Raw genomic sequence first — 11824 nt, 5'->3', positions numbered from 1 at the left:
ACAGATTCACTCGGCATAGAAGAGCCATGAACTGATGGAGCACGGGATGAACTCTGAGCTATAAGGGCACTAAGTGATGACTGGCCTCGATGAGAACTGTGACAACCATGACCCGATGACGCCCCACGATAACCTGGGCGAGCTGGCTGAACATGCTTGAATGGACGGCCTCTGCCGTGCTGAAACTAACCTCTTGAAGGAGTACCACTATAACTACCAGATCCTTGAGGCCTCTTGGCCTCCCTCTCCTCTCGCTCCTGCCGACAAACGGGCTCAATCTCACGGGCAATATTCACAACCTCCTCGAAAGTAGCACCAATCACCCTCTCCCTGGTTATGAGAATACGATGCTGATAAGTGAGGCCATTAACAAACCTTTTAATCCTCTCTCTATCTGTCGGAACCATCCAAATAGCATGACGAGCTAACTCAGAGAACCTCATTTCGTACTGTATCACAGTCATTTCTCACTGACGCAACCACTCGAACTCCCTATGCAGCTCCTCTCTACGGTACTGCGGCACATACTTCTCCAGAAAGAGAATGGAGAACTGCTACTAGGTAAGCGGTGCTGCACCAACAGGCCTACGCCTCTCAAAAGCCTCCCACCAAGTAAAGGCAGCTCCCAAAAACTGATAAGTAGTAAAAGCAACCCCGTTGGTCTCCAAAATACCCTCTATACGAAGCATCCTCTAGCACTTATCTAAGAAACCCTGGACATCCTCACCCTCTGCACCACTGAAGGTCGGAGGCTGCAGTCTACCAAACCTCTCCAACCTACGATGCTCATCCTCCGGCATAGCAGAAACTACATAGTCCTGAGCAGCAGTAACTGGCTGGGTTGGATGTGTCCCCGACGTCTGAAGTCCCTACACAACCTGCTCAGGTGTGCGAGCGGAGGGAGTCGGATTGCCTTTCCCGGCCTAAGAAGTAGCTGCTGTAGTGGCTAAAACCGTCTGAGCTAGGCCAGTGCAAACTAATAAGATCTGAGCCAAGGCCTCCTGAAGACCCAAAATCACAATGGGCACAGCTGGTGCCTGAGCTGGTGCTGCTAGAGTATCCATAATTGGGACCTGATCCTAAACAGGGATAGCTGATGGATCTGCATGTGTTGCCCTAGCTGCTTTGCCCCTACCACGACCACGGTCGCATCCTCGGCCTCTAGTGGACACAGCCGGTGGTACTAGTGGTTGTCCATCCTGACCGGTAGCGCATGTCCTCACCATCTGTGAGAGAATAGAACAATAAAAGTTTAGTACTCGCATCAACAAATTTGCACGACAAAAATTTCAAGAATATGAAGTTTTTCCTAAAGGTTCTGCAGCCTTTTCAGGATAAATACAGACGTCTTCATACCGATCCGCGAGACTCTACTAAACCTGATCATGACTCATGAGACCTATGTGACCTAGGCTTTGATATCAACTTGTTACGACCCAAACCTAGACCCGGTTGTGATGGAGCCCCTCGTGACAAGGCCAGCTGACACTTCTCATTATCCAATTATTAACAATTAAGCATTTAAGAAACAGTCTAAACATGAATAAGTGAACCAAAGTTTAAGCAATTAAACGCATAAATCGCAGAAATTAACCCAACACAGCCCTAAATCGGGGTGTCACTAGTTATGAGCATCTATAAAACCTAAGACAAGTCTAAAAAGTCTACAAACTATTACAAATGTCTGATAAGAGACAGAAATAATATAGAGGGAGAAACACGGGACTGCAGACATCAAGCAGCTACCTCATGGACTCTGATATTTACCAGGAGCTCTCAACTCGCACTGGTAGGATCCGCAACACTTGAATCTGCACACAGGGGTATAGGGAGTAAAGTGAGTACTCCAACTCAATGAGTAACAAATGCAAATAAAGATTGAAAGCAAGAAATCACGTAAGGCACAAAGCATTCTATAATGAAACAGTAAAACCATTTAAAATCAGTAAATCAGTGAAAGATAGGTAAAATCCTTTAACTTAAATGTAGTTTCATGAAAAAACTTTTTCAATAATTAACTAGGTAATTGACAGTCAATTATGAAAAGTAAACACATAAAGGCTCGCCCCTCGGGCACAGTATTAACAAATCCGCCCCTCGGGCAACATCTTAGAACAGTACCAGCCCCTCGGGCAATCACATAGAACAATACCAGCCCCTCGGGCTCAATCTCACATCACAATGGGTACCCACGCTCACTAGGGGTGTACAGACTCCTGGAGGGGCCCCTTACAGCCCAAGCGCAATATCAAGCCACCTCATGGAATCATCACTAAGCTCTCGGCCTCATATCAATCAAGCCACCTCGTGGCATACATATCCCAGGCCCTCGACCTCATAATCAGTACCAAATGCTTTCTCACAACAGAGGCCCTCAGCCTTACTCAGTCAAAATCCTCACAAGCCGCTCGGACAGTAGTAAAACATGTTTATTAGCCCAAAATATCATTTAAAAGATCAGTTAAGTGTTAAAACTAAGTAAACATGGTTGAGTACAAAAATAGTAAAATATAACATGACTGAGTTCAAGTATAAAGTCAGAACAGTGAGGAAATACCAGTAAAAATCCTCAAAGGGTTCAAATAGTTGGCACAAGGCCCAAATATAGCATTCAGCCCAAATAATAATGATAACAAATGGAATTCAGTCAAATACACGGTAAATCATCAATTGATACGGACCAAGTTACAATCCCCAATAGTGCACGACCCCACGCTCGTCATCAAGCGTGTTCCTCACCTCAACATAGCACTACGATGTGCAATCTGGGGTCTCAAACCCTCAGAACATTATTTCCAATCATTACTCACCTCGAACCGGTCAAATCTCTAGCTCGCGACTCCTTTGCCCCTCGAATCGGCCTTCACACACGTCGAATCTATCCAAAATCAAAATGAGGATGTCAAAATATGCTAAGGAAACGAATCCCAAGCGTAAACAATCAATATATAACATAAATCCCGAAATTACCAAAATCCGACCACCCGGGCCCACGACTCGAAATTCGAAAATTCACATCAATGGATTCCTTATCTCCACACGAGTTCATACATATCAAAAACATCAAAATCCATCCACAAATGACCCTTCAAATCCAAAATTTTAGGTCTCCAATTTCAAGCCCTAGTTCTTCAATTTTTGGCTTAATTTCCACGATTATTTAGGTGGAATTCACATTAGAATCGCGTTTTAAGTCCAAGAATCTTACCTCAAAGTGATCCCCCTTGAATACCTCTTCAATCTCCTTCAAAACGCTCCAAAAATGACCAACAATGGAAGAAATAAACCCCACATTCACGGACAAGATGACCTTTTAAACCTTCTGCCCAGGCCTATTTCCCTTCATCGCGATCGCGGGAAATCCTGCGCGATCGCGAGGCACAAATTCTCATCTCCCAAAAATTAATCTATGCAAACGCGTACAATCACCTGCGAACACGATGCTCAGGAAACTAACTTTACGCGATCGCGGACTGCCTACCGCATTCGCAGTGAACAAATTGAAGTCCAGACCCCAGGTTCACTTAACTCTACGCGAACGCGACCCACTCCACGCGTTCGCGATCAAAAACTTCCTTACCTCTATGCGATCGCAACCCAACCTTCACGATCGCGAAGAACAAACTAGACAGGACCTCAAAAGCTTCTATGCAATCGCATGAACCCTTACGCGATCGCATAGAAGGATCTCTGCAGCAGCTGAACCTGAAATTCTGCAACTTCTCCAAGGCATGAAATGGTCCGATTGACCATCCGAAACTCACCCGAGACCTCAAGCAAAGGCACCAACATATCCTAAAACCTCATTCAAACTTGTTCCAACCTTCAGAACACTCAAAACAACATCAAAACACCTAATCACATCGGATTCAAGCCAAAGAATTCCAAAATCTTCAAAATTACGCTTTTGATCAAAAACCCAAACAAACCACGTCCGAATGACCTGGAATTTTGCACACACATCCCAAATGACACAACAAAACTAATGCAACTCTCGAAATTCCATTCCGACCCCTATATCAAAATCCGCCTACCAATCGGAAATCACCAAAATAACAGCTTCGCCAATTCAAGCCTAAATCTTCTCTAAACCTCCAAAATCCATTCTGATCACGCTCCTAAGTCCCAAATCACCTCCCGAAGCTAACTAAACCATCGGAACCCACATCCGATCCCTCTCACACATAAGTCAACATCTGGTTGACTTTTCCAACCTAAACTCATTCCAAAGAGACTAAATGTCTCAAACCTTACCAAAATTATTCCGGATTTTATCCGACCAACCCGATATCATATAATACGGATAAACAAAGCATAAAGAAGTAGAAATGGTGGAAACAGAGTGGTAACTGATCAGACAATGGGTCGGGTCATCACACTGGATCTGCACATGAAAAACATGCGCAGAAAGGGCATGAGTACACCACAGCGATACTCAGTAAGTGCCAAGCCTAACCTCGGTCGGTTAGTGACGAGGAAAGTTAGGGCCCTACTGAGATTAAATGAAATATAAGGTATAATAGTGTGGAATAAGACAGTGTAATTAAGCGCAATAGTAAGAAATAACACAGAATAGAAAGAGCAACAACAAGTAGAACAGAGACAAATTAATTACGGAAAGGAATACAGCTCAACACAGAGATAACATCCGAGGATCTCCCAGGATACCGTCCTGTAGTCCCCAAATATAAATATCCAGCGGATCTCCGGGGTGCAGTCCCGTAGTCCAACTCATAATGCGCGGGGATCTACCAAAAATCTGATTCGTAGTCCCAAATGTAAATATCCAGTACAGGGGGAATCTACCGGGTGCAGTCCCATAGTTCCAAAGTAAATGTGCACATGGATCTACTGGAATACAAATCCGTAGTCCCAAAGTAAACAGGCAGGGGGGGATATCATCCCAAAGTAAACACACAGCAGCAATACGAAGAATACACAATTCAATTCAAATTCCATACTAAGGTAAAACAGGTACTTTTAGCCTAGCATGTTGTACATAATCCAAATAAGGCAGGTTAAATAATTAAAGCAATTAAGTCAATTAGACATGCTTTCCCTAAGCTAACAACAGGTTTAAATTGCAAGTAGTATAAACAGGAAAAAGACACACAATTAAAATTCCTTAAAGAAAACTGGATTTTCAACAAATAGCACAAGTACGCTTTCATCACCTCACGTACAAGGAACTTCAATTAGCAATAATACCAAATCCTAAGGCGAGGTCCCCCATACAAGCTTAGGCAAGCCACTTACCTCGAATCAGCTCAAAATCAACCTGAAACCACGTTCTTGCCACGAGTACTCAACTCCAAATGGTCCAAATCTATTCAATTAAATTGCATAATATAAATAACACTTCAAGTAACTAATTCAACTAATAAATTCTAAGCTAATATGCGAAATTATGTAAAATGACCAAAATGCCCCTTGGGCCCACGTCTTAGAATCAAGTAAAATTCACAAAACTATAAATCCCATTCACTCTTGAGTTTACCCATATCAAGTTCATCCAAATCCGGTGTCAAATATTCCGCCAAATCATCAAAGTCCACTCTTTAATTTTCTTCCATTTTACCCCAAATTCTCAAATTAAATGATAAGAATCAAGACTAGATTATGGAATTTAACTCAAGACAAGTGAAGAATACTTACCCCAATTCCTATCCAAATTCACCTCTTCTCGAGCTCTCCAATGAGTTTAAGAAAATATGTACTAAACCCTCGTTTTTGAACTTAAAGTTTCTGCCTAGACATTTCCTTCTTCACGAATGCAGCCACTACCTTGCGTTCGCGAAGCACAAAATCACCGACCAATTCAACTCCTCTTTCGCGAACGCAAACACATCCTCGCGAACGTGATGCTCAAACTCTCCAAGCCTTCGCAAACGGGAAGCACAAAGCTCTTGTGATCCCAACTGCCCTAAATACTCTACGCGAATGTAGGACCTAACTCGCGTTTGCGATGCACATTATATCATACCCTTCGCGAACGCAGGACCAATGTCGTGAATGCGAAGGGCAATTTCTCTTGTTTAACCACCCGAAACTCACCTGAGGCCCTCGGGACCTTAACCAAACATGCCAACATATCCCATAACTTCATTCAAACTTGTTCCAACCTTCGGAACACTCAAAACAACATCAAAACAGCAAATTTTCATCGGATTCAAGCCTAAGAATTCAAAAAGCTTTCGAATTATGCTTTCGATCAAAAAGTCTATCAAACCATGTCCGAATGACCTGAAATTTTGTACACATATCCCAAATGACACAACGGACCCACTGCAACTTTTGGAATTCCATTCCGACCCCTATGTAAAAATCTCACCTATCAACCGGAAACCTCAAAAATTCAACTTTCGACATTTCAAGCCTAAATTAGCTACGGACCTCCAAAACACAATCCAAACACGCTCCTAAACCTGAAATCACCCGATAGAGCTAAAGGAACCGATGAAATTCTATTCCAAGGCCATCTTTACACTACTCCGACTACGGTCCAAATTCTAAATCTTAAGCTCTCATTTAGGGACTAAGTGTCCCAAAATACTCCGAAACTCAAAACCAACATCCCGGCGAATCAAAGTAGCAGAAACAAACATGAGGAAAGTAGTTAATAAGGGATCGAGGCATAAATTCTTAAAATGACCGGTCGGGTCGTTCCATCTTCCCATACTTAAACATTTGTTCGTCCTCGAACGAGCATAGAGACGTACCTGGAGTAGTGAAAAGATGAGGGTAATGGCTGCGCATATCCTATTCAGTCTCCCAGGTCGCCTCCTCGACCGGCTGACCCCGCCACTAAACCTTTACTGATGCAATGTTCTTTGACCTTAGCTTTCGAACTTGCCTGTCCAATATTGCCACTGGCTCCTTAATATAAGATAGATCCTTGTCCAGCTGGACTGAACTGAAATCCAACACGTGTGACAGATCGTTGTGATACCTCCGGATCATCAAAACATGAAATACCAGATGAACTCCTGCCAAGCTGGGAGGTAAGGTAAGCTCATAAGCAACCTCCCCAACACGTCTTAATATCTCAAAAGGACCAATAAACCTCGGACTCAACTTCCCTTTCTTCCCGAATCTCATAACACCCTTCATAGGCAATATCCGAAGCAGAACCCGCTCTCCAACCATATAGGAAACATCATGAACCTTCCGGTCCGCATAACTCTTCTCTCTGGACCGGGCCGTACGGAGTCTATCCTAAATCACCTTAACCTTCTCCAAAGCATCTTGAACCAAGTTTGTGCCCAATAATCTGGCCTCACCCAACTCGAACCAACCCACCGGGGATCTGCACCGCCTATCATATAAAGCCTCTTACGGTGCCATTTGAATGTTGGACTGATAGTTGTTGTTGTAGGAAAACTCCGCTAATGGAAAGAACTGATCCCAAGACCTTCCAAACTCAATCACACACGCACGGAACATATCCTTAAGTATCTGAATAGTGCACTCGGACTGTCCATCCGTCTGAGGGTGAAATGATGTACTCAACTCAACTCGAGTACCCAACTCATGCTGTACGGCCCTCCAAAATCATGATGTGAACTGAGTACCTCTATCTGATATGATGGAAACTGGAATACCATGCAGACGAACAATCTCCTGGATATAAATCTCCGCCAACCGCTTCGAAGAATAGGTAGTGCACACATGAATGAAATGCATGAACTTGGTCAGCCGATCCACAATTACCTAAATGGCATCAAACTTCCTTAAAGTCCGTGGGAGCCCAACTACAAAGTTCATGGTGATCCACTCCCACTTCCATTCCAGAATCTCTATCTATTGAAGCAACTCACCCAGTCTCTGGTGCTCATACTTCACCTGCTAAGAATTGAGGCACCGAGCTACAAACTCAACTATATCTTTCTTCATCCGCCTCCATCAATAGTGTTGCCTCAAATCCCGGTACATCTTCGTGGCACCCGGATGGATGGAATACCGCGAACTATGGGCCTCCTCTAGAATCAACTCTCGAAGCCCATCAGTGCACTCCTTCCAAGTCTAGGGCAATCCCTCACCATATGGTGTATGTCATCACACTCAAAACAAGTTCTAGGAGGACGTGGCAGAGGGAGCTGTATGGTACGGGTACTTTAAGATACCTAAAACACTGGGTGAAATCTGAGACGCAAACTAAGCTGGCTGACCCACAAAACTTCTACCATGCCGTACTTTTCCTCCAAAATAAGGACCAGTGGGTCTCTCCAGTCTACGAGGTCTTCTCCCTTCCCTATACTCTCTCTCTTGACCTCGCATGTCCTCTCTCTCCTGGACCCACCTGTCCTCTACTCAGCGAGAGGTCCTCACCACTCGCCGAATTAGGACCATAGGTTGTGTCACCATGACACCTGGAACCTAACCGATGAGAACTCGCTACTCTAGAGTGGGGGCGGTAGCAGTTTGGGTCCCTCCCCCAACCTGTGAAGTATTTGGTACAACCTAAATCAATCCCGCCTGAACCAATGTACCAAACATGCTCAGGAACTGTGTTAAGGTCTCCTGAAGTGCTGGAGTAGTAGTAGCAGTAGGCGTATCAGGTGCTTCGACTCTGGATGGAACTGCTGGTGGCACCTCGGTGGCAGCTCGTGTGGGTGCTCTGGTTGCACTACGTGCGCATTCTCGGCCTCTACCCCAGCACCGGCCTCTGACGGCTGTAGTAAGAGGCGCGGGTGCCTGATCATCTTGGGTAGCACGTATCCTCACTATCTGTGAGAGAATAAAAGACAGAAGTTTAGAGTTATGACATCAAAATCTCGCACGACAAGGAAATCAAATGAAGTGGAATTTTCCTAATGGTTACATAGCCTCTCACAGATAAGTACAGACGTCTCCGTACCGATCTGCGAGACTCTAATAAAATAACTTGTGATTCATGACTCCTATGAACCTAGAGCTTTGATACCAACTTGTCACGACCCCAGTTCGCTCTCTGTGAACTATCGTGACAGCACCTAGTCTCTACGACTAGGTAAGCCTAACAAATGCGGAAAAGAAACCTAATACTTCCCAAAATTATAGTACAAGAATCTCAACCTAATACTTCCCAAAATTCGAAACCTCATGAATCACAAGCTAAGAGAATACATAAGAATCTCTAACTCCAGAAATGTCTATCAAAAAGGAAAATACAGAAGGGCTAATGTTTTAAGAGAGAATAGAAAGGGACTCATCGGTCTGCGGACGCAACAGATATACCTCGAAGTCTATGGAACAGTCACCTCGTCTCAAGGGTGATAGGACTAAGTCGAAGTACATGTATCTTCACATGAAACACATGTGCAGAAAGGGTATGAGTACACCACAGCAGTACTCAGTAAGTGCCAAGTCTAACCTCAGTCGAGTAGTGACGAGGAAATTTAGGGCCCTACTGAGATTAAATGAAATATAAGGTATAATAGTGTGGAATAAGACAGTGTAATTAAGTGCAATAGTAAAAAATAACATAGAATAGAAAGAGCAACAACAACTAGAACAGAGAGAAAATAATAGCGGAAAGGAATACAGCTCAACAGAGAGATAACAACCGGGGATCTCCCAGGATACCATCCAGTAGTCCCCAAATATAAATATCTAGTAGATCTCCCGGGTGCAGTCCCGTAGTCCAACTCATAACTGCGATGGGATGTACCAGAAATTCGATCTGTAGTCCCAAATGTAAATATCCAGTACAGGGGGAATCTACCAGGTGCAGTCCCGTAGTTCCAAAGTAAATGTGCAGGGGGATCTACCAGAATACAAATCTGTAGTCCCAAAGTAAACAGGTAGGGGGGATCTACCGGGATACTGTCTCGTAGTCCCATAGTAAACACATAGAAACAACACGAAAAATACACAATTCAATTCAAATTCCATACTAAGGTAAAACAGGTAATTCTAGCCTAGCATACTGCATATAATCCAAATAAGGCAGGTTGAGCAACTAAAGCGATTAAGTCAATTAGACATGATTTCCCTAAGCTAACAACATGTTTAAATTGCAAGTAGTATAAAAAGGAAAAAGAAACACAATTAAAATTACTTAAAGAAAACAATATTTTCAACAATTAGCACAAGTAAGCACTCGTCACCTCATGTACAAGGCATTTCAATTAACAATAATACCAAATCCTAAGGGGAGGTCCCCCACACAAGGTTAGGCAAGCCACTTACCTCGAACCAGTTCAAAATCAACCTGAAACCATGTTCTTGCCACGAGTACTCGACTCCAAATTGCCCAAATCTATTCAATTAAATTGCATAATTTAAATAACACTTCAAGTAACTAATTCAACTAATAAATTCTAAGCTAATACGCGAAATTAGGTCAAATTCACAAAACTATAAATCCCATTCACTCCCAAGTCTACCCATATCAAGTTCATCCAAAATTCGACGTCAAATGACCCTCCAAGACTTTGCGAACACGACTCCACCTACGCGAGCGTGAAGCACAAAGTTCTTGGGATCCTAGCTGCCCCAAATACTCTACGCGAACATGGGACCTAACTCGCGTTCGTGATGCACACTATGCCATAACCTTCGCGAACGTGGGACCAACGTTGTGAATGCGAAGGGAAATTTCTCATGCCTTACGCCACATCCCTTCATGAACACGAATGTCCTCTCGTGAACGCGAAGGCCAAATCTCTGCAACACAGAACTGAAGAAATCTGCAACTTTCAAAACAAGAATTTTGTCTGTTTAACCATCCGAAACTCACCGAGGCCCTCGGGACCTCAACCAAACATGCCAACATATCCCATAACATCATTCAAACTTGTTCCAACCTTCAGAAAACTCAAAATAACATCAAAACACCAAATTTTCATCAGATTAAAGCCTAAGAATTCAAAAGGCTTTCGAATTACGATTTCGATCAAAACGTCTATCAAACCACATTTGAATGACCTAAAATTTTTCACACACATCCCAAATGACACAACAGAACTACTGCAACTTCCAGAGTTCCATTCCGACCCCTATATCAAAATCTCACCTATCAACCGGAAACCTCAAAAGTTCAACTTTCGGCTTTTCATGCCTAAATTAGCTACGAACCTCCAAAATATAATACGAACACGCTCCTAAACCTAAAATCACCCAATGAAGCTAACAAAATTGACGGAATTCTATTCCGAGACCGTCTTCACACTGCTCCAACTACAATCCAAATTTTAAAGCTTAAGCTCTCATTTAGGGACTAAGTGTCCCAAAACACTCTGAAACTCAAAACCAAACATCCCAGCGAATCAAAGTAGCAGATACAAACACGGGGAAAGCAGTTAATAGGGGATCGGGACATAAATTCTTAAAACGACCGACTGGGTCGTTACAAACTATAAGAATTTTAGCTACGAGAATTATGTTATCAAGTGGAATATTCTTCTTTACTATACTATTTTGTGGGATGGGAAGCATTTTAATGTCCAGTAATTCTCAATTGTCACTTATATGTAGGCCACATATGCAGTTGAATTTCAAGGCTTGGATTTACTTTTTGTAGTTTAGTATTTTTTTTTATTTGCTTTATTAATTAGATATAATTCATTATCAAACTCCCGGAAGTCTCGAAATAGAATTTCGATCTCTAGAACTAAAAATGGACCTTTGTATCGGTACATGCTTATGCTCAAAGCAATGTCTTCTCTTGTGCACCTCACATGCATCTCGTGTGTCACATGTGCATCTTTTATAAATTAGTAAAAAAATTCAAAAATCTTATACAGAGTCAAAATTTCTACGATCTACTTGAGTGAGATGATTGGAGGAGACGTTGAGCTTCCATGCGCCATAAGTTTCACCCGCATTGCATCCGTAGATGAAT

This window comes from Nicotiana tabacum, chromosome 1, assembly GCF_000715075.1.
Source record: "Nicotiana tabacum cultivar K326 chromosome 1, ASM71507v2, whole genome shotgun sequence".
Lineage (NCBI taxonomy): Eukaryota > Viridiplantae > Streptophyta > Magnoliopsida > Solanales > Solanaceae > Nicotiana > Nicotiana tabacum.
Note: the sequence above shows the minus strand (reverse complement) of the source record.